The sequence below is a fragment of the Castanea sativa genome, chromosome 10 (assembly GCF_040712315.1).
Source record: "Castanea sativa cultivar Marrone di Chiusa Pesio chromosome 10, ASM4071231v1".
Lineage (NCBI taxonomy): Eukaryota > Viridiplantae > Streptophyta > Magnoliopsida > Fagales > Fagaceae > Castanea > Castanea sativa.
Genome location: NC_134022.1, coordinates 5,697,658 through 5,703,659, shown reverse-complemented (window position 1 = coordinate 5,703,659; position 6,002 = coordinate 5,697,658). Strand labels below are relative to the sequence as shown.

The following is a 6,002-nucleotide window of genomic DNA, read 5'->3' as shown; positions in this document are numbered from 1 at the left end:
TCCTCCCAATCTTAAATGATAATATACAAGCAATACAAAGCTCTTAGCATCTTTTGAGCCATACCATGAAGAATCCACAATGAACCCTCAATCTCATTTACTTGACGGTAGCCCCTAAATAGACTAATTGACCCATTTTCAATACTAATCTCCTTGTTCAAGGACATCCCAGTTCAGTTCCTCTGTTTATCCTCTCACTTAGCTTTTGATTCAAATGCAGTTAATGAATGTTCCAGATGTGAGGAACATCTTGAACCAAAACACTAACAATCAAAATTCAAAAATGTACCATTTGTAAAAAGCAAAAAACTTAAATAAAAAATAACTGATTTTGACAGCATCACCAACCATAGGAATGTGTATTCGGAGTTAACACTACCTCTACAATATAGCAATTATAGAAATGCATTAACAGTCAGTTATAGAAACATAGAGCAACCTATCAGTTGAGGAAAAAACCAAAGAATGGTGAGGTAAAAAAAAAGAATGAGGAGATTGTAAAATGAACAATTGTATTGAACCAGAATCGTTAAGAAAATACAAATACCCTACCAAAACTTTTCAATAAGTAATACAAATAACGATCAAAACTTTGTTTTCATTTACATGAAGTCAACAAACTAAATTCCCTATCCCAAGTCATCCCACATCAAAATATTCATATACAGAAAAGTCCATTATCCACAGAGTAGTTTGTCACATAGGCACATCACTTCCTTCAGTGTCCACCAAACTTGGCAAGTCAGCTTCAGTGTCAGGGAATCCAAGTTGATTCACATCAAAACCAAAATCCAGTACTGAATCTGTGAAGTAAAGATTATCTTCTAATAGTGCCATAAGTTCTGCTGCATCAAATAACTCATTTTCAGAAAAAGCCAGTAATTCCTCCTGTCCATTATCAGTAGATTCATCCTTTACCAAAGTACTTGTACTTTCATCAGCAGAAGCCTTAAATCCCGCAGGAGTAGGACCCGACATAATGGAAACAGACTCTAGAAAGTTGAGTCTAGCCGAGGTAGCATACATTGCTCTTGCTGCTTCATCCTAACCAGAGGCAGCATCGTCAGCAGTATCAAATGTCCCAAGCCAGAGCTTCTTCCCCCTATTTGGTTCACGAATCTCCACAACCCATATGCCCCAGGTCCTTTGCCTAACCCCCCTGTAATCACACTGTAGATTCTCAGCCCCTCCTTTTCCCTTCATGCACCCTTTCTTTGGCCCTTTGGAGGAAAGTTTACGAGCACGTTTCGCATCATCACTAGAAGACTCAAGCTGGGTATTGTAGACTCTCCACTTCGCCAATGTCTCAGCCACAGACAATCCATCACCTCTAGTCTTCCTCTTCTTTGAGGATTCCATGGGCATAGGCCTTTCCAGAAAACTCCAATGATTGCTCTGTTCAACAAAAAACAGAGAGATTCAGATAACAATGTTGGATTTCCCAAAGAGAAAAATCACAAAAACCCTTTTGCAACGAACCCCCATGAAAAAATAAAGAAAACCCAAAATTGAAAAAGGAAACTTAAAAAATCAGAAATTGTTCAAAAATAACCCAACCTCTCAGAGATTCAACAAAACCCCTGAAACCCTTAACAATATTTGAATTTCACAAACTGGAAAAATCACAAAACCTTTTAGAAATAAACCCCAGAAAAATTCAAACAAGAAAAATAAAGAAAACCCAAAAATAAAATATAGAACAAAAGAAATTCAAAAAATATATATATATATAATTTTTTTCAAAAATTTAATGAACCTCTCTTAGTCGTAGAAGAGTGAAACCCCAACAGCAATGATTGTAAACTTGTAGTCTTTCTTTCTTGCGTTGAGTGAGGTTTGATTTATGATTCAGAGAGAGAGAGAGCTTTTGTTTTGGATTCTTGGACAGAAAGAGTGTGTGTGAGGAGTGAGCCGTATTTATAGTCTTCCCTGGTCGTCGGTTCGTGTGGGGTTAAGGAGAGAGATATTAGAGTTTTCTATATGATGTGGCGCTTTTTTTGGACCGTTGGATTTTACTAAGTAAATTTCAAAACCTAAACGGACAAGGAAAAACTCTTAAGTGAGAGAGAAATCTGGGGTTTTTGGATTTTTTTTCGGGTTTCTTTTATGTAAAGTCCAGTCCGCCACCTATAGTGTAGTTTCTACAACTAAAACCTAAACGTAAACAAAAACTTCCTCCTTCTTCTTCTTCTTCTTCTTTTTCTTTCAAAAGTGAAAGCTTATTCTATATTTATTTATTTAGACATGACATTCCAAATAAATTATGATAACAAGTTAGAATTTATAAATTTAGGACCACAATATATAATATGGACATCACATAACTATGAAAATAATCAAAATAGTTGAAATAAATGATCATTGTAATTTTACCTAAAATAAACTACCTTGAAAATTAATGAATTACTCGTTATTTTGGTAATAGATTTCTTATATATATATATATATATATATATATATATATATATATATATATATATATATTTTGAGAATGATTTCTTATATGTTAAAGTAAAACAAAGAGAGAGTTGCTTGAGATGATTTGGCCATATATTCAAATAAGAGTGATTAATGTACTCATAAAAAGGAATAAATTGATCTAGGTTGAGGGAACAAAAAAAAATTAAGATAGAGTAAAACAAAAAAATATATAATTAGTAAAATTAATATAAAAAAGGATACGTCAATTAGAAAAGTAATATAGTGTACAACTTCAAATATAATAGAATGAAGGAAAAGAATGTACACGATCAACCTTAAATAATCTATTATTGATCCATAGCTGGCCTAAAAATTTGAGACTAAAGGTTTTGTTGTGGAAAAAACCTTGTGAGATATCATTTTAGTAGAGTGTGTAGACTAGTTTTTCATTTTTGTCTACTCTATTTTATGAAGAAAAAAACAAAGAGAAGTTAGTTTGTTAATCTATTTATATACTTAAAATATAATTTTTGTTTTTGTGATGGAATGCTATTTAATTTTTAGATTTTTCAAATAATTTATTAAAAATTAGTTACTGTGGAAAAAATATTGACAAGGAATAGCCTTTTTGAACATGATAAAATTTTCATTGAAGTTCATACTTTAATTAATAAATAAGTTTTGGTAATAAAAATTGAATTAATGTGAGTTTGGATAGCGCATTTGCGCGTTTCCAGTGTGTCTGTGTCTTTTTTTTGTGGGTCTCGTGCACTGTTCACGGGACCCGCAAGTACGGAAAAGTAAAATTTTAACTTTAAAACTGGGTCCCACAAAACTATTTACACCTTTAAAAATTATTTTACTACAGTGTTTTCAGTTTTCAGTAATAAACGGTATCCAAATAGATCCTTAGTTTCAAATGGGTTAGAAAGTTGTGTAGAATTAGCTTGAAGTATAATGGGTAAGGAGTAATTTTAATTTGGATGAACACTTGCAACAAATTTAGAGCATGTATAATTTAAATAAAAAATGACACTTGGCATAAAATAAATTAGAATGTAATTCACAGCCGCTCAAAATCAACTCAACCACTACCGACTACCGTAACCATAACCCAAAATCAACCCAATCACCACCACAACGACCCACAAATAATCATCCAAAATTGTACGGCACTACCACAACCCAAAATTGACTATTAATGGTGAGCCATGTCCACAACCCATCAGCTGCGAGCATTAGCCACAACCCTAAGTCGAACAAAATCCATTGATAGTGAGCAAGACCACCACCGTGAGAGGAGCAAGATTGCCGCCCATCAATAGCAATCAAGATTGCCATTGTGACAACCATTGAGAGAGAGAGAGAGAGAGAGAGAGAGAGAGAGAGAGAGAGAGAGAGTAGCAATATATTATATGCTAAAAAAATTTAGTATTTGGCACATTTAATGCACATCATTTTTTACTTTTAGGTGTGTTAGAACTTAGAATAGCATTTTGAATGTTTTAACATGCACAATGCTATAGTGTTATTAGCCACTCCTTAACAAAGTCTCATAAGTATAGACTAAATTATTTGTTAGCCACCTAGTGCTCTCGATTCTTTAATCCATTGCACAAATAATGACTTGAACAAAGCCACCACCTTGAAAACCAAACATATTGAGACCCTCACTCCATAACATTAAATTAATTAATGCCTCGGAAAAACCTATTGCAAATACTACCTCGTATTTCCCTCATTTTGAATGCCATGATATTCCAAAAACTCTCACACTGCAGTTGCATTCGGTATTGACTTAAAAATCTAGTTTATTTTACTATTTAGTTTATTTTTGCTACTATGCAATATTCATGGGTTCCACTATACTTTTTAGTACTATTCATGAGTTTCATTATACTATTTTAACTAACTTTTACCTTTATCTACAGTATTTTATGCAAAAAAAATTTTAGTTTCAGCTAAATAAGCTATTTTCAAACAAACCCTACAAGTGTTAGTAAAGTAGCCACATTTTAATAAGTTAAGTAGAATTTAACAACCACATGTGATTCTAATAAATCCAGGGAAAAAAATATGGAGGTCTGTGGCACACTTACATAACACTATTCTGTGAGAGTGATAACACAACAAAGAGTAGTGCTCGAATTATTGTAGTTTCATAATAAATTTATAATAAAACTTAGATGATAAGTTGTTATTGATCCTTGTTTGGGCCCATTAGTTTTATCTACTAACAACTTAACACCAATACTTTATTATGCAATTATTGTAAAAATAGAGGAAGTCTAAAGGTACAACAAAATATTATTACAGTTTTTACGATACCATTGTTTTTAGTTGTGTGGGTTCCAAAGTTTAATATTTTATTCTTTTCTTTTCTTTTCCTTTTTGACCCATGAGAGATTGACATAAGTTACAACACAACTTGTGAAAATATTTTTTCCGTAGCTTTATTCATAAAAGAGAAAATGTATGTTTACAATATTTTCATAACAAATTTAAAGTACCAGATTATTACTAATGAGCAAAAAAATAAGAGAAGTATTACGTCCACAACATTCTTATAACGCTTCCACAACAAATCTTAGGTGATAAATTGTTATTACTTACAAGTTTTAATTTGAATTCACAAATGAAATTATTTTTTTACCCACAAGCCAATAACAATTTATTATTTAAGATTTAGTATGAAAATGTATTATAAAAATGTTGTAAATATAACATTTTTTAAAAGTAATTTCAGCTTTGTTCAAATTAAAACTAGTAACAATTTTCATTTAGAATTTATTAAAAAGGAAAAAGTAGAAGCTTATGAAACATTCCATACGTGTACTACCACCAGCCTTGCTTGCCGTGTATACAAAGATAAAACAGTCCACGACACATCACACGCACACGCACACGCCAAACCTTTACAGTTTAAGAATCAGTTATAGCAGCTACATAGTATTAGCTTACGCACATCATAAACGTGTCATATTCTGACTAGTCTCTAATATCTTGCTAACACGCCCTCAATATTTTAAAATAATAAATTGCTTTGATGATTTCCTAGTACTATGCTCCTTTATTCATTTTCTACCACTTGGCAAATATTTCAATTGTCCATACAGGTCTATTACGTGGTGCTATTTTATTTGTTATTTTCCTTACATGCAAAGCACCAGATCATATAACACACACACAAATATAAATAAAAAGAAAAAACCTGCCCCTCTAAAAGAAAGCAACCCAATAAAGAAAAAAAAAATATATATATATATATATAATAAAAAAAATGCTTGCCATTTTTAAGCAATATGGTATATATGGCAAGAACAACATACACATACATCTTTTATTTCAGGACTCATAATTTTGTGTGCGCTGTTGGATTTTGAGGAAGTCTATAAATAGTGGGTTCTTGTTCTTTCAGTGTGTGTGTACATAAGTACTGGTGGTCATGTTGATGAATTGTTGTTGGAAGGTATGAGGAAAGTCAAGTTTAGGACTATGAAAGAGTTGTATGATGATACTATGGAGGAGTTAGAGGAACCAACAAAGGCATGTACTTTTGCTGCTTCTCTCTGTGTTTCTTT

The 6,002-nt window shown here is 32.2% G+C and overlaps 1 pseudogene; it reads right to left on the bottom strand.

Annotated features, from left to right (window-relative positions):
* Positions 1–495: 495 nt before the first annotated feature.
* LOC142614111 (putative dehydration-responsive element-binding protein 2H) lies at positions 496–1,887 on the bottom strand (annotated as a pseudogene).
* Between the last annotated feature and the right edge of the window lie 4,115 nt (positions 1,888–6,002).